The 18,406-nt window shown below is 43.6% G+C and overlaps 1 pseudogene; it reads right to left on the bottom strand.

The window, feature by feature from the left end:
- Window positions 1-5,008: 5,008 nt before the first annotated feature.
- Window positions 5,009-15,179, bottom strand: LOC100356880 (bridging integrator 3-like; annotated as a pseudogene).
- Window positions 15,180-18,406: the final 3,227 nt, after the last annotated feature.

Genomic DNA, 18,406 nt, shown 5'->3' with positions numbered 1-18,406 from the left:
ACATTCCCTACCTCCCATAAAAAAACTTCTTTTTTTTTTTACAGAAGATCAGTTTAGCATATATTAAGTAAAGATTTCAACAGTTTGCACCCACATAGAAACACAAAGTGAAAAATACTGTTTGAGTACTAGTTATAGCATTAAGTCACAATGTACAGCACATTAAGGACAGAGATCCTACATGAGGAGTAAGTGCACAGTGACTCCTGTTGTTGACTTAACAAATTGACACTCTTGTTTATGGCGTCAGTAATCACCCTAGGCTCTTGTCATGAGTTGCCAAGGCTATGGAAGCCTTTTGAGTTCACCGACTCTGATCATATTTAGACAAGGTCATAGTCAGAGTGGAAGTTCTCTCCTCCCTTCAGAGAATGGTACCTCCTTTGATGATCTGTTCTTTCCACTGGGATCTCACTCACAGAGATCTTTCATTTAGTTGTTTTTTTTGTTTTTTTTTGTTTTTTTGGTTTTTTGTTTTTGTTTTTGTTTTTGTTTTTTTTTTTTTGCCAGAGTGTCTTGGCTTTCCATGCCTGAAATACTCTCATGGGCTTTTCAGCTGGATCCACATGCCTTAAGGGCTGATTCTGAGGCCAGAGTGCTGTTTAGGACATCTGCCATTCTATGGCTCTGCTGTGTATCTCGCTTCCCATGTTGGGTCATTCTCTCCCTTTTTTATTCTATCAGCTAGTATTTGCAGACACTAGTCTTGTTTAATTTTTTAAATTTAATTTTTTTAAAGATTTTATTTATTTGAAAGGCAGAGTTACAGAGAGAGGTTGAGCCAGAGAGAAAGAGAGATCATCCATCTGCTGGTTCACGCCCCCAAATGACTACAACGGCCAGAGCTGAGCATGATCTCTGCATGTATACTGTACAATCAGCCAGGACTTTCCTGTGAAAGGTATAGGTCAGACAGCATCACACTCTACTATGCTCAACACCATCCATCATTCTTATTTGAGACAGTTCCTTCCCTGGACTTGAGTATATTATGTACTTCAGTTTTCCTCATGTCTGATTTCTTTTTTCCTCCCACAATCATTTTATACTACAAATCTCTAAAAATTATAGTAACCCAGGATTCAGCACTTAGACACCTTCTCATCTCTTATGTAGACCTTAGAGAAACAATGACATGCTAATGACTCCCTGCTTAATAACTTCAGGTCTGACTCTCCCTCAACCACCACAGGTGTTTATTCAATAGCTTACTCAAACTTCCATTGGATGTAATCAGATAGTTCATCACCAGATAATTCATGTCCAAAAGAGAACACTTGGTTTGCCTCAACAAAGCCAGCCCTCCCAAGCACCCCACATCTCAGTGCAGAGGCCTATTCATGCCACCATTTCTCGAGTGAACACCTTGGGCGTCCCCTTGGAATCTTACCACCAGTGTACCATCATGTCCTGCCAGTGCTCACTCCCCAATACTACTGTCTTGGTGCATTCCATCATCTACTCACTGACATTTAGAAACAGCCTCCAGACTGGTCACCCGAATCTCAGATGCCTAGAGCCTAAGCACAGAAACATCTCTTTAGTAGTTTCCCTTTACTTTATAATAACATCCACTGTTCATACACCAGCCTTTAAGAGCGAAGTTCATCTGACTTCAGACAATCTACAACTTCTTCTTCTCCCTTCTTTCTTGCTCTTTCTGATCTACAGTTTCTTAAACAAACCAAGTATTTACCATACACAGCCTTTGTATTTGCTATTTTTTTTTCTTGAATGCCATTTTCTACAGGGTTTTGGTGATTCCTCCCCTCTCTTCATTCAGGCATTTTTCAAAATGCCACCTCTTCAAAGAGGTCTTCCTTAACCACTCAGAGTAGAAGATTTCTACTTAGACATTAATGCAATTAACCTTGAATGGTTTTTTAAAATAAATAACGCACTCTTCATGACCCACACATTTATATTAACTCATTCTTGGATTCCATTTTCTTAGAAATACATTCTATGAGATTAGGAACTTTATGAGGCAGGGCTTTTTCCCCTGCTTTTTTCGATGCTATATGAGGGTTCTTGAGAAAGTTCACGGGAAATGTTGATGAAGAAAACACTGTGGACTACAGTAGGCTCTTGGTGTAGCAGTGACATTGCCTGCATCTCAAGTCAGCCTGCCTGGGTCCCCTTCCCGGCTCCAGCTTCTGACTTGAGCTTGCAACCAATGCAGATGGTGGGAGGCAGCGATCACGACTCAAGTAGTCAGGCTGCTGCCACCCATGTGGGAACCTGGATTGTGTGTAAAGCTCCTGGCTCTGAGGATAGGAAACAGCGCATGAGAGCTCTCTTTGTCTCTACTCATCTCTTTCTGTGTTTCATTGTCTCTCAAATACATTAAATGCATTTTTAAAGAGACACACGGGGTAGACATTTGGTGCAAGAGTTAAGTCCCACATCAGAGTGCCTGCTTTGAGTCCTGGCTACTCTGCAGTTTCCTGCTAATACTCATTCTGGAAGCAGCAGATGGTAGCTCAAGTGTTTGGGTCCCTGCCACCCACATGAGAAACCCAGACTGAAATTTGGGCTTCTGGATTCAGTCTGGCCGAGCTCTGCTCTGGCTCTTGCAGGCATTTGGGGGATGATGCAGTAGATAAAGGATCATTCTTTCAGAAAAACAAAAATAAATAAAAAATTTTAAAAAGCTATGCATGGATTTCAAGTTTTTACATTAAAATTAACCTATCTCTTAATTCCATTTTCCACTCGCTTTTTTAAGTCCTCATTTATTAATTTCATAGAATCAGACTTGGAACATAAGCATTCTGTGAATATGTGTTGAGTAAAATAACGCATGCCTAAGTTGAAGAAGGTTCTCAGCTTCCTGGTTGATGTGAGGCAATGTTGTTTTCCTGTGCACCAGTGTGAAAAGAGCAATTCATTAAACAGATTATAATTTCGGAAATCAGACTGCATTTTCAAACAAAGAACAGGATATAAAAGTTACAGGGCGGATATTTGGCTCAGTGGCTTAGTTGTCTTGGGTGCCCATCTTGAAGAGCTCAAGTTTTGAATACACCAGTTCCAATCCAACTTCCTGCTAATGTGCATCCTGGCAGACAGCACACAACCCTGCTACCCACATAGAAGACTCAGATGGAGTCTGGGCTACTGGCTTTGGCCTGGCCTGTTCTGTCCTAGCCCTGGCTCTTGTAGGCATCTGGGGAATGGATCAGTGGATGAAAGATCTCTATCTCAATCTCAACCTCTCTCTCGCTCTCTCTTCTCTCTCTTTCCCCTGCCTTTCAAATAAAATGAATTTAAATATTGTTAACAAAATATTTTAACTTGAGGTGCTATTTAGTAGTTATTTTAATGTTTCAAATATCCATAAATTGTAAAATATTTCCTTGATGGCATAAAATGCACAGATATATGCATATGTTAATATGAATTTTAAATTTGAAGCTGATATATAAAATCATGTATACATTTTAAGTTGCTATATAAAATTATATGTCACATGACCTCTATAGAATTCAGGAATTTGTTTTATCCTGACAGAGGCAATGCAGTCAAGATTGCTTGGATATAAGTCTACCCCTCCACATGCCTTGTTCCCACTTCTCCTTACTGTCCGAGTGGTATGAAGAGCGGGAAACGCTCTGCAGAGTAATCCCCTCCACCATTCAGTCCGTGTGTGTTCAGTGGTGGCTGCATGCAAGAACAGATACAGTAGGACATAAACTGTGTGCAAGTTCTGCCCTTTCAGAGCTGCCACTGTTGTGGAGGAGGACAAGAGTAATTTTTAAAAGAAGCAAAACACATGTTTGGAAATTATTAGCAAAAGCTGAAGAAATGAATGGAAATCTCCCCATAGGTAGGAGCCTACCTTTGTACCCAATCCTCTGTTTTGTTACAAACTTTATCCTTCTACTACATATGGTGTAAGACAGGAATTGTTGTCTACTTAACGATTGGTTAGCACCCTCAGAGAACAGTGGTGATGAAAAAGCCCATCTCTTGACTGACCTGCAGAGAAGCCTTTAGCATTCACCCGAGTGTCGCCTCTGTTGATCATATCCTGATTTTGAGACTGTAATCTTGTGATTCCATTGTTGCAAAATCTGCTGCTGTTTAATGAATTAGAATGTGGTGGCTATCTCTAGGAGAGATGATAACGGCTTATGGACTGTTGACACATTTACATAGATATGATTGTGCTGATTAGATTCCCAGAAAATGGAAAATCTGATTTCAGAGATGCTTCCTTGAAAAAGTGTTCTTTGAGTTGCAGCACAGCCGCCTTTTTCTCGTTGGTTCAAATCGCCATTCTCGATGGCAGCGTTGGGGTTGGCTCTGCCATACCTGAAGAGCTGTCTCAGGCTGATTTCTGGCACCTCCTGCACTGCCCATCCTAGGCGTGTTTCTCTTCTTTTTGTTTTTCTTGTGGGTGTTTTATTGGAAAGTCTACTTGAAAAAATGAAATTCCAAATATTCATGTGAAACACAAACCTACTGTTCTTGCTTCGATGCCTGGGGACTGATGGGGCACTTTGTGTCAGCAGAGCTACCTTAGGTTGAATCCCAGTTACCCTGGGGCTCAGCTCTGCACTTGAGCTGCTGGGGCACTGGGAGGGGCTATGTCCTCTGCAGGACAGTGTCGTCGGCCTCTCCCAGCAAACGTGTCTGAAGTGAACAAGCAAGAAAGGGCTGGGAGACACGCCCCGGTGGGTCCTCAGGAGATAGAGGCCCCTGCCATGCCAGCAGGGCACAGACACCACCGGTGCCATGCCAGGGGCTGAGGCTTGCTCAGGCCCAAGGCCAGGATGCATGGTGAATGGCCCTGGATGTAAAAGCCCTGGGATTTCCCCACACAGCTCTCCTGTGCCTGGCTCTGGGTGCGAGACAGCAGCCTGCTTGGGGCCTGAGGGAATGACCAGCGAGGAGAAGGGGCCTCCTCTTCCCAGCCTACCCGGTGCTGCGTTTCTCACGGCTGACGGCAGGACGGCACCAGCCTATACCCAGACAGGGTGAAGACCAGAGAGATGGACGTGTCCTAGGAGTCTTCCGAGGGGGGAACTCCATCATCTGCCGGGATGGAGAGGGAGGGCTCTAGCTCGCTCGCTTGGGCATCATTCTCCTGCAGGAATAAGCTGGTCAGGGACTCACAGTGGGGCTGGAGGCAGCCGAGGCGGCTGCTGTGGAATGGCAGCATCTGGTCCAAGAGCTGCTTGCTTGGGGCCCCCACATCCTCCCGCACAGGCCCAAGCTCTTCCTGCACCTGGTGGGGCTTGGCCAGCACAGGTCCGGTCTTGTCTCCTGCAGTCCCAGCAAGGCCTTTTCCCGCTGCTTCATGGCCTTGTTGAGGCTCGAGATGATGCAGCCGAACTCTCTTAAGGTTTCAATGCCAGTCTTTTGGATCTGGGTCTCCTTTTCCCGGTTGAAGGCACCCATGCGCTTCATGGCTGTGTCCAGGGCTGCCACCAGGCTCACCAAGTCTTGGTCTTGCTCGCACGGGGCACTGGGGCCTACTGGTCCGAAGATACCTCGGCTTTGACCCTGACATGGCTAAGTCGGTGTCAGCGCCTCTTCTTCATGTCCTTCTGCAGCCTCTTGGTTGGCTCTGCCAGCTGCTGGAGTTCTCTGTACTCCCTTTCAAAGCCTCTCTCCACTGTAGGGAACAATCTGTTTCTCAGGCTGCACAATATTTAAGAATTATTTATTTATTTGAAAGAGTTACACAGAGAGAGAAGGAGAGGGAGGGAGGGAGGGAGAGAGAGAGAGAGAGAGAGAGAGAGAAAGTCTTCCTTCTGCTGGTTCATTCTCCAGTTGGCCACAACAGTTGGAGCTGTGCCAATCTGAAGCAGGGAGCCAGGAGCTTCTTCCAGGTCTCCCATGTGGGTGCAGGGGCCCAAGCACTTGGGCCATCTTCTACTGCTTTCCCAGCAATAGCAGGGAGCTGGATTGGAAGTGGAGCAGTGGAGCAGCTGGGACCCGAACCGGCGCCAATATGTGATGCCGGCACTGCAGGCAGAGGCTTAACCCACTATGCCACAGCGTTGGCCCCAAGGGCTGCACAGTCTTAAAAGGAATCTAGCTCATGCTCCCAAACCCAGGTCAGCCACAACCCTGTCCTCTGTTTCTCCACTTTCTGTTCCTTGGATATTCTGCCCTCAACAAGTGTCCTCAAATGCCAATGCGGTAGGAGTTTTCACAACCACTGCATCAAATATGAAGCAGCAAATGCATCCTGAGCCCTGACCAGGGGGAAATTTATCCTGCCGGCTGAGGCTGCATGCACAGTTCCTGTGCTGGCATTTATTAGTTAGATGTAACAGGAAGAAAAATTCTCAAAAGCTAGAGTTTGGTAGCATACAATTAGTCTGTCTACTGGAGTTCTGATGTGTGATAGTGCGTAATAGATGATGCTCTATTAAAATGATTTCAAGTGACAATTTGAGAAACACACCATTAATGTAGACTTCAAGAAGGAGAATCGAGTATTTTCATAGAAGAGTTAGCTTACACAGCCATTCTTTATAATGTTTCTATATAAGCCTTTTCCAAATTGTTTGTTTTAAGGAAATATATCTAGTAAATTGGAATTCTAACATTTTAAAATTACAAATAATAAAAGGTCTATGCTTCTTACTACAGTTAATATGGCCTTTTCTGCTTATTCTAGCCTAAGGATAGAATCTTGTTTTCTGGAAAAAAACTATTATAGTTATTACCATTTGAGAATTTTTGGCTGACTTTTTGTTGATAAATGAAAGGGAATGAAAAATTAACTTGTAGGCCTCCATATACTTTGAGCTGACTCAGTGCCACACTATAAAGTATGTTTGGCTATCTGTCCTACAGACTTCAGAAATCACTCTGCTGTCAACTCAATTCAAGTTTATTTTTAAATAAAGTTTACACTTAATGCAAATACTGAGTGAATAAATGCAAGTGTAGCACTATCATATTCAGGCATCTAGAGAGACTCTTTCCTCTTCAGTTATGACTTGTACAGGACTCAGCTTCCCAAGCTCACACAGACATCTCAACCTCGATGCCTTATGTTAACAGTCTATGGATTAAGGGTGGAGACTTGATCTAATTCAGGTCTCTGAGGTGGTCCTGGTGGGAGGCTTTTAGGTCATCGGGGGCATGCCTGAGCAGGTGGTTCTCATGAGAGGGTCGGTTACAAGAGCCCAGTGTGCTCCCTGCATTTCTGCTTCCTGACTTGCCACTACCGCTCCACCAGGCACCAGAGCCAATGGGTTGCCCAGTCTTGACCTGTGAACCTCCAAGCTATAGATAAAAGCACATTCTTTATTTCCTAAGAAGCTCCTCTCAGATACTTTTACTTAAAGTACAGAAAGCAAAAAAGCTGACAAATGCGAAGAGGTAACTTCCCAAAGCTTCCTGGACTGCAATTTTTAATTTGACAGGACAGAACGGGATGGGGTGGGGGGGAGGGGGAGTTGAGGGCAAGAGCCAGGGAAGAAAGAAGGGAAATATAGAGTACAAAAACAATGTATGGTTGCAGCCTAGAACTAATTTCAACACAGATTCCATTGACTAGATCTCAGTAAATGAGAGCATCTCTACCTCCAGGGGAGATGGGAAATGTAGCATAGCCCTGGAAGAAGAGGAGAACACATGACACTATAGCCTTAGTATTTCAGCGATGTTTTCAGACTTTCAGAAATTACTCAAGAACAACCAAGTACTGATTATTTCACTACAGTTCTTTCCTTCAGTGTAACACCTCTCTCACCCACAACTGAAATAGCCTCTCTTTTTGTCTCTGATGCTCCTAGAATTTCATCATGGAAATTTTAAACTCTGATTATTCACTTTAGGAATTCACCATAGGCATTGCTGGATTATTTCCCTATTAAAATGCAAATTATAGCAGGGATACGTGTTACCAGCCATTTATGCTTCAGGACGAATGAGTTTATCTGATGCTTTCCTACTGGCTTTAGTCCATGGAAAGATTGTTTTCACTGGTGGGAGTAAGCAGATGGAAAGAGAATTGGTTAAATTCCAAAGTCCCAACTCATTCTATTCTCATCTCTGTCTGGAGCAGGCCTGGATTCATAAATAAATGCTCCATCATATGCGCTGAGTGCCTTGTATTTCATAAAGGGAAGTGGAATTGTAGTTCTGATTCTGGCAAATTTAAATATTCATTTCTTTTTCTGAATGAATGAAAACAAAATGTTTAAGTTTCTGTCTGCCTTCTTTCTTTACTTTTCTACTTCTTAGCCTAACTCTGCTTTTTGCTTCACTTCCACATCTTGCCCCAAATCCTGAAACAAGACGAAAGGGGTGGGGGCTGACACTGTGGTGTAGTGGGTAGAGCTACCGCCTGCAATGCCAACATCCCATATGGGCGCAGGTTCATGTCCAGCCTCCTCCACTTCTGATCCAGCCCCCTGCTAATGGACTGGGAAAAGCAGTGGAGAATGTCCCAAGTGCTTGAGACCCCTGTTCCCCTTGTGGGAGTCCTGAAAGAAGCTCCTGGCTCCAGCCTGGCCCAGTCCCTGTCTTGCAGCTATCTGGGGAGTGAACCAGCAGATGGAAGCTCTCTCTCTTCCTCTGTCTCTTCCTCTCTATAACTCTGACTTTCAAATAAATAAATAAATGGATAAATCTTTTAAAAAAGAAAAAAAGGAATAAGAAAAGAGGGCTGGAAGATGGTGTTCACTGATCCCAAGGGATTGGAAATCCACAATCGCAGAAGCCCAGCGTTTGCAGAAGGAATGCTGTCCTGTTCTGGGTGTGTGATCCAGGCCTCTACTTGCAGTTTAGTCATTCAGTCTCAGATTGCCACTCTCTTTGCTGACTAAATATTTAGTCCCTAAATATTTCCATTTATTTGTCCATTTAAGAGAATGACAGCTCCAATCTGCTTGTCCCCTCCACAAATGCCTGCAATGGCTGGGGTTGAGACTGAAGTGGGAGCCAAGAATTTCATCCAGGCCTCCCATTTGGGTATTAGGGAAACATACTTGAGCCATCCCTTCTGCTGTCGGTGTCTGCATTATTAGGAAACTGGAGTCAGGAGCTGGAGCTGGAGCTGGAGCTGGATTTGGGTACTGAACTCAGGAATCATTGTAGGACACAGGTGCCTTGAGGGCTGCCGTAACCGCTTCTCAAAACACTTTTAAGAATTTTTTTTAAAAAAAAAAAAACCTCTTAGCCATTTCTCTGATGCAGAGCAGTTTCTTAAACATGCATTGGTCACTGAATTTTCCACCCTAAAATCCAGCTCGAGGGATAAGCTATTTCACTGTGTCTTCCAAATTTACTTCAAAAGCCTACCCTATAGAGAATCATAGTCTTTGGTATAGTTTTTGTCTTTAGGTGCTCGATGATATTCAATTGCATTCTTATAACTGACCTACATTGCTTGTAGTTATCACACTTGCTTTTCCTTCAAATCTCTGGCAAGCAAACATATGTTATCAGGTTGATTTCTCTTTCAACTGAACCTACATCTGTCTTGCCACGAGGAAGGAAAATGGGCACTAAACGAACACTCAGGATGCCATGTGTCCTTTGCTCCCTTGGAGCACGTGACCGATCCCCAGGAAGCACGTTCCAGGCAGATGTTGCTTTGCGTCATCATTGCCAAGCTCTTGTGCTGGGACACAAGCCATAGAAGAGGGGTGAGGGTGAGGACCAGGAGAGGAGGGAGAAGGGAGAGAATCGGTCCACATCAATAGCCTGTGTGATGACAGAAGGTTCTGACGGTGAATCGTGGACATCCCCACAGCCTTTTCAATGTCGATGGTAAGGTGTGGCTTAAATGAAACGAAATTTGCTAGAAAGGCCGATATTCAAAAAAATAGGCTCAATGTAATGGACTTTTTTCATGCTTTCTTTTTTCCTTAAAGACAAAAGGTATACTTTAAATGCCTTGATCTGTCTTAAGTAATCTGAAAATATTTCTCCCGTTTCTCATGTCTGTGTTTTGTGTTATTTGGGATTTTGTATGTGTGCACATATGCACACACATGCACTCACACATACATGTGCACACTGTTTTTCATACAGGCTTATTTTCAACCAAGAATAAAGATGGAATCCAGGACCAATGGGGGAAACACTGACACTGTTATCATTTTTTTAAGGAACTTTAACAAAGTTTTAGACCAGCTGAGAGAATATATTGATGTTGTGTCTGGTTTTTAAAAAACATACAGTTTTGTTTCCCCCTTTAATTCTGATTCATTTTAGTATTATTTTAAAAATGACTTTGGGCCACAGGACTAGACAGAAACAAAGCTGGCTCAAATCCTGCAAGCTGATGCAATACCCCAATGGCATCAATGCACATGAGCATGGTCCCATTCAGTTCAGTTCCTCGCTGATTTCAAGACCCAGTGACCTTTGCCAGGCAGATCTCTGTCCTCAGAAAAGTTCCTCTTCACGATTTCAAGGGACCAATGAGACCACAAGGTGCTGCACCCTCCTCCAGGTAGGGACTAATTGCTTTCAGGCCAGCATTGTGGAGTAGTGGGTTAAAGCTTCCATCTGCAACACTGGCATCCCAAGTGGGTACTGGTTCATGTCCTGGCTGCTTCGCTTCCAATTTACCTCCTTGCTAATGGCCTGGGAAAATGGAAGATGACCCACGTGTCTGGGCCCCTGTCACACACGTAGGATATCCGGATAAAGCTCCTGCCTTCAGTGCAGGCCAGCACTGGCCATTGCAGCAATCTTGGGGGTAAAGCAGAAAATAGCAGTGCACTCTCTGTAATCCTTTTAAAATAAATATTTTAAAAAATTAATCATTTTGTTTGCCTTATACACAATTTGCTAAAAATAAACTGGGAGATAATTGCTGAAAATTTGATTTTTTGGCCTACACTTATATATGGTAAATTTAACTTCTCAGAAGCAGTGGGACAGAGTTAAGAACAAGAAGTTTGGGCTCTCCTACTAACTTTGGAAACATGGGAAACTACCTAACCTCTGTGTCCCTCACCTCCTCATGTATCAGAGAGCAGTAATTATGATTTCCATCCCTTGAGGATGTAACTTAAAATATTTAGTAAATGTGTTTGGCATATAGAAAGTTTGGTAAGTACCAACTTCTGGTGGGATTAAGAAACCACATCAATTTAAAAGCACATTTTAAAGACTACTGTCCACTTAAAAGCAAGATACTTCACAAAAGAGATGAGCAGAAGATAAAAACCTCTTGGCATAGAGGAAAATGCTACACCTCTCAGTGATGCGTTGGATGATGAGTTCACGCATTCATTCATTCCATGCTACAGCTCAGTCTACAGATTTTAGGCTAATGTATAGGGGCAGCCTGTGCTTTCCTCAAGGGCCCTGACTGACCAGATACTACGTGTACCTGTTTCTTTAAACTATACTCCACACTCATGTGAATATATAAAACAGCATCCTGACATATGCTGGAGATCCAGACTTTATTATTGCAGAAACAAAATCATAAGTGGGAAAAGTTGCTATCCAAATTATTTGTGACCACCAGGATCACAAAGTATTATTATTAAAAATTAATTGGGGGCCAGCACTGTAGCGTAGTGGGTAAAGCTGCCTCTTACAACACCCTCATCCCATATGGGCACTGGTTAGAGTCCTGGTTGCTCCACTTCTGATCCAGCTCTCTGCTATGGTCTGGGAAAGCAGTAGAAGATGGCCCAAGTCCTTGGGCCTCTGCACCACCGTGGGAGATCCAGAAGAAGCTCCTGGCTCCTGGCTTCGGATCAGCACAGCTCTGGCTGTTGCAGCCATCTTGGGAGTGAACCAATGATGGAAGACCCCCCCCCCCCTTCTCCTTCTCTCTCTTTGTAACTCTCTTTCAAATAAATAAATCAATCTAAAAAAATTAATTGATCTCCAACTTTTCAGATACCTGCTTCTCAGATGAAAAACAACTGAGAATTTTATGTGTTTGAGATTTCTTGAAGAAAAAATGCCTGTGAAGAAAAATCAAGAGAGAGTCGGAAGAGATCAGGAGAACTGTTACATGGAAGCCCTTGAGCCAAGGTCACGATGACTGGAGTCTCCCTTTTCCCAGGAAAGGGTCTGGCTTGGCAATGCAGTCCCTGACCGTGAGTGCCTGGTGGGAAGCAGGGTCCCTAAGCGAACACGTGGATAATTTCAGAACAGACCAACTGGCCCTCAGCTACGCTCCCTACAGTGGCAGCCAGGAGAAGCTGTTTCATGGCTACCAAACCACCTGGTGCTTGAGTGCCTTCCTCTACAGTGTCTTCTTTGTGCAGTGCTGGAATCCTACCCCCTCCTCTGCTTAGACACCAGGTTAGCATTTCCCCTGCCCTACCCCCCTGCCTTTTGGTCTGCCTCTTTGTGCTGTCTGGAACACCCTCCTCATCTGTCAGAGCATAATGAGTATCATGATAAACTTCCAAAGACAATAACAATGCTTACTTTAATGCTTGCTGAGGCATCTCCGTCAGACCACAGCGATATGGAATGCAAATGACAATCCCTAGTGCAAGTACAATCTGTAGCTGTTGTTAATCTTTGCCAAGACTGAGGTAGAGGATTAATTACATGAAACTGCAGACTTGGAGAGGCCAATCAGGGGGTTAAAACGGAGTGTGAGGAACAGGCTGCATCAGTCCTGTGCTGTGTTCACAGATGTCGCTTGAATCCGATCAGAAAAGCAAATGCACATTCAGATATCCTAAGTCATTTGCTTTGGTTTTGTTTTTGTGTTTATTCACATTTGCCAGTTTAAACAATGATGAAAAATGATGATCAATGATGCTAATTAAGGAAATTTCAAAACTGACTTTATAGAAAAACGCATTTAACAATTTACCAAGAATTCAAATATCCAAGGCTAAACTTTTATCATTAACATTCCAAACATTCAGATTTGGTAAATTCCAAAGCAAGTTGTAAGGATTTATGAAAAGAAGAATTTGTAGTGGGCCACTGGCCAGAATGCAAGAGAAACCCACAGTGAATGTTGGAGTGCACCACAATTAATTTTGCTAATTCCATTTGCCTGAATAAGGAAAAGATTCTTCGTCAGCTCAAATGGCCACAACAAACTGCTGTATATGAAGTGGCTTAAACAAATTCATTTCTCACAGTTCTGCAGGCTGGAGTTCATGATCAAGGTGCTAGAAGAGCACATTTTATTCTGAGGTCTCTTCTCTGGGCTCAGAGGAGGCTGCTGCCTCTCTATGCTCAGATAATGAATGAGTTTGTGCGCACCATGGGGAGGGAGAACAGGCTCTGCCTTTGTGTAAGAACACTCATCCATTAGGAGGGTTCCATACCCATGGCCTCATTTAACTCCAATTTTATCCCGAAGAGCACATCTTCAAATATTGTAACACTGGGAGTTAGGGCTTCAAGCTATGAGGGACACAAACATTCAATATGTACGTAGAGGAACTGCTATAGCCTCAGACCTCGATGAGAGCATAGATGCCATGTCCACAACACGGCCACATGGCAACAATTCCCAGCTCAGTGCAAGGTGCACCCTATTCTTCTTGTGTCTCCTTGCAAATTCTCCCAAGGATGGCAAGGGTTCTTTACAGGGATCAGGGTTCATCCCTCCTTGGATAGAAAGTTATCTTCCGAGAGGTGAAGTCATAGGATGCTCCTCAAAGCCAAAAGCTGCAATGGAGACATCCTGTCCTTTGGTTCTGATGACATCCAGGGTCACCCTGGCAGAACTGGGATCAGAGGTGACTGACAAACTATTACAGCATGGACCAATGCCACACATGTGGCACCACATCACTGCAGGCCCAGCGCCATATTGCTGTCTCCACAATGTTAATACGGTAATATGAGTCTCTGTTGATTCTCCCAGTGCTCTGTGAGCAGCTGGTATCAGCTTATCAGTGACATCCAACAGCAAAAGCCACCTGCACCTCAAGGACCACAGCTCCTTGTCATGCATTGCCAACACATACTTGTGTGTACATATGTACACACACACAAACACACACACATTTTCCCAACAAGATGCCTAGGATGATAGTAATTGGTTATTACAATGTAAAGCTTGAATGACCTGTGCCCCAACACCTGGCTGGTATGGAATATTAACCTGAAGTCCCGACTCTCCCTGTCTCATAGTGAAGTTTATCTCTGAGAACTTGTTTTGTCTCTGTGTGTCTTAGTCAGGCTTTTCCTGTTAAATCCTATGGTTTTCAATATACATCAAATTTCAGAGACAAAGTTCAGAAGTTATTGGCAAAGCTTATGTAATACACAGTTCTCCGACAAGTTCCTGTTATACCCTTCTTCACAGTGAAATGAATACATTCTTTCTGTCAACATAGATATGACAAGATACATACATAGATAGTTACATAGATAGGTGAATGACAGATATATAAAAGATAGATTTATTCAGAAAATTTAATGTAATAAGAAAATCATTTTGAGAGCAGGCATTGGGTACACAGTTAAGATTCTACTTGGGACTCCAGCATCCCGTACTGAAATGATGCCAGCTTCCTGGTCGTTCGCACCCTGGGAGACAATGGTCATGACTCAACAGTTGGGGCCCTGTCACCCACCTAGAAGACTGGATTCTTTGCTCCCAGCTTTGCCTGGCCCAGCTCCAGCTGTTGTGAGTATTTGCGGAGTGAACCAGTGGATGGGCGTTCTCTGTCTATGTCTCTGGATCTCGACACCCCCCTTGTAAGTGCATGGAACAATAAGTCATTTAAAAAGAATATTCCATAGGAACCAGCATTAGCAATCGCAGGGTGTCATTACAGCTGTCAACGCCGTGAGGACAGGCTTGATGTTCCTGGGCCTCTCTGCTGCCGACTCCTAAGTTCATGCCACCATAGTAAAAAACCACAAGAATGGAAACCACGACACTTCTATTTTCATGAGTTTTCTACTCATATGCTTGAATCCCTCATCCTTTGGGGAACACGCTGGAACTCTTGGAGTCTCAGAGTCAATAAGTTTGATTTTTAAAGAAACGCTCCCAAATTAGAGATACCACAGGGAGGAGTCTGAGTGCCAGAGGAACGCGCTGTTCTGGTTCAAACCTTGGCGTACCATGCCTCTCCATCGTGGTTAAGGGGAGGTGGCCTCCCCTGCTCCGTTCCCAGGCCCTGACGCTCCCTCCTCACCCAAGGCCCAGCATGGACTGGGGGGTGTGGAGTTGGAGCCCATGGAGATCTGGAGAGGAGGGAGCTGGTGAAGCGACTCCAGGAGGCCACCACGCCTTTACCCATGGGGCACGACTGTCATGAGAAGGGTCTGGATGGGAAACTGCCCTTCAGTACTTAGAACTTAAAATAAATGTGGCGAGTCCCACCAGGCTGTTCTCATAAAGCCAAATGCTGTATTTTCATTTTCAGTTTTATTTCTACCTCCTGAACCATTGGCATTTCTTTAACATCAATCAGGAGGTTGCTGTGAACTTCCTCTGTTTGAACTCAGTCAATGCTGAATTTATTTTCTGGAGAGTCTAATTCTGTCATAAAAAAAAAAAAAAAAAAAAAAAAAAAACCACTAGCCCTGAAATAAAAGCTGGGTTATATCAGGTCTCTTGGGAATCTGAAATTTGTGTCATATTGGCTTCCTCAAGTTTTATTTCTTAGCATGCAGAAATCGTGTTTTTTTTTTTTCCTATTTGCATATTTAGGAGGAGAGAATGCACAGGCTTGGGAATTCAACAGCATCCAGCCAGCAAGACTCAGAGCAGCAAATCTGTAGATTTAATGACCTGAACGTTTACCTGTTTATTATACTTGTTAGCTTTAATGCTTACCCTTTTTGTCTCTCTGCACCTATTGGGTCAACCTAGGGGTGAGCTTCGTAGCTCGAATGTTGTCCTGATTTCCTAAACTGTGAGCCCCTCCAGGACAGAGACTACATCCCCTTGCCTGGAACGCCAAGCTGTAAGCACAGTCCCTGGGACATGATGCTGCCCCATGAGCATTGGATATTCTGAGAAGTTAAAGGGGTTTGCAGCCCTCCAGTGAAAACTGCTTCCCGAAGGCAGTAGAACTGCTTCTCTAACTGCTGGCCTAGGTGTCAGCATTTACCTGGGACTCAGCTGATGCCAGGGTGCTGGCCAGCTCTGTGCCTCCTTCTGAGAAGAGGGAGTTCCTCAAACTTGGAATATTGGAGAGGTGTGTGCACCAAGGGCCCCCTCTGGCTCTCCAAAGGCAGAAGCCTACTGTTCATTACAATGTAATTAGTAACCTGATGGGCTCTGCCCACTCTACCATGATGTGTAGATGGAGACACTCCAGAGACAGCTGGAATTTGAGCACTGTGAGCCCCTAACATTCCCAAACCTTAGTTTCCATTCTGCAAGATGAAGAAGGCAATAACCACTTTTCTCTGGATTGTCACGTGTGTGATCTGAAATAGTACAAGCTAAAAGCTCTATAGACCATACCTTATTATCCATTTATAAGATACCACTGATCCTGTCTTTTCTATAATAAGCTGATGAATGTAAGGCACCTGGAATTCCCCATCGGATTCTCCAGACAAGCAATGCAAGAACTTGGACCATTTTTATCGAATTCCTCAATAAATGCATTCCCTCCGGTGCAGAGAGCAGCCACGTGGGGAGTGAACCAGCGGATGGAAGGCCTTTCTCTCTGTCTCTTCCTCTCTCTCTGTAACTCTACTTCTTAAATAAATAAATAAATAGATAGATAAAAGTTTTTTTTTTTTTTTAAATGGAGCATGCATTTGCCTGCAGCTACACGTTGAGGTACAGGTGAAGGAAGCAGCAAGTCAGATCCATATTCAAACAACCTGATTTCAGTTATAAATACCAGCAGCTTAAAAGAAACATCATTTCACCAAAACCACAACTGCTTACTGCAGGGTGACATGGTTTACAAGACTATAAAATACGAGCTCATATTTTCTCTCTCCATGTAATGAGAAACAGCAGAGTTGTAATGGGGGCAGCTCCAGGAATCAGACTCAGCAGCCCCAGATCATCATTAAGAATGCCACTCAGACCCTAAGTGGCCCAAACACCACTCAGACCCTCAGACGGGGAAGCATGTGAGGCACCTCGTCTCCTGACGCCTTTGCTCAGAGTCAGCCTTGCAGCAGCTAATGATGTTATTGCTGGAATCAAACTCTCCCCTCCTCCCACTGCTCGCTTTCAGTAACAGTGTACAACCTGTCTCCATAGCACATGCAGTCTATTTCATGAAGAAAACTCTAAATTTAAAGATCAGAAAATTATTCTTTGCAACAAAGCACTCTCAGCACTTGCAAATAGATGTAGTTAGTAGAAAACAGTATTAAAACATACATGCCATGTGGAATATCTTAGTTGTGTTGGCAAAGGGTAACATCATAAACTGTTTAGCCATAATGAGACTGAGGCTTACACTTTCAGTGCTGTATCATTTATTTTGCATATTTCTCTACTTAAAATGACAGTGGAATGACACTAATCACCAGGACTAGAAACCTATAAATGAAGCACTAAACTCCACAACTTGGTTGGAAGGCATCTTGTCCTGTATAGTAAGAAAATTGCCCCAAATACTTCTCTGTTTGACTACAAAAAGATTATTTGTAAGTAAACTCCCTCTGGGAGTTAAACTCTGCATCCAACAAGAGTATCAGCAAAGCACCCAAGAGTCTGAGCTTGCCGTGTGCTCCGTGCTTTCGCTCCCACTGTGGGCTCCTTGAGCAAATGCGTTCAGGCACTCTATCCTTGCTCCTGGTCCCAAGTCTCATTGCATGTGTGAAAAATAACCCAGTTTTCTCCATAGCACTCTCCAAACTGCAGTTCTCCATAGAATTTTTGCATAATATTTGGATTCAGGTATACATTCATTCTTGTTCTACTTTTTTATTATTCAAGCATTCCTAAATTATTTATTGGGTTCTTGCCAGATGAGTGAGTGGACGGTAATATAGATTATGATGAGATATGAAATTGTATTTTTGTTTTGTAAAATTAATTTCGTTATTTGAAGGACAGAGTGATAGAGAGGGAAGAAGAAAGAGATATTTTCATCTACTAGTTCCTCCTAAAATGCTCACGATGGCTGGGGCTGGGGCTGGGCCGGCCAACTCCAGGAGCCTGCAGTTTCCTCCAGGTCACCCATGTGCATGGGAGGGATCCAAGTACTTGGGCCATAATTCACTGCTCTCCTCCATGCATTAGCAGGGAGCTGGACTTACGAATTGCAGCTGGCACTCCACAAGCCATGCCAGTATTGCAAGCAGTGCCTTAGTCTTTGTGCCACAGTGTCAGCCACTGAAATCACATTCTTAAAGTCCCTGTCATCTAAAATTAAGACAGTGGTCTACCATCAGTTTTGCTTACCATTTATCTCCAGAAAATATGAAAAACTTTAGCACACAGTGAACTTTCCATATATATCAAATAAATGAATGACCACATCAGGAGATGATATGTGAAATAACTTAATAGAAAGAAAACACTGCACCTCCTGCAATCCTAACT

Source organism: Oryctolagus cuniculus, chromosome 16 (genome assembly GCF_964237555.1).
Source record: "Oryctolagus cuniculus chromosome 16, mOryCun1.1, whole genome shotgun sequence".
Lineage (NCBI taxonomy): Eukaryota > Metazoa > Chordata > Mammalia > Lagomorpha > Leporidae > Oryctolagus > Oryctolagus cuniculus.
This window is presented reverse-complemented; position numbering and strand designations above follow the sequence as displayed.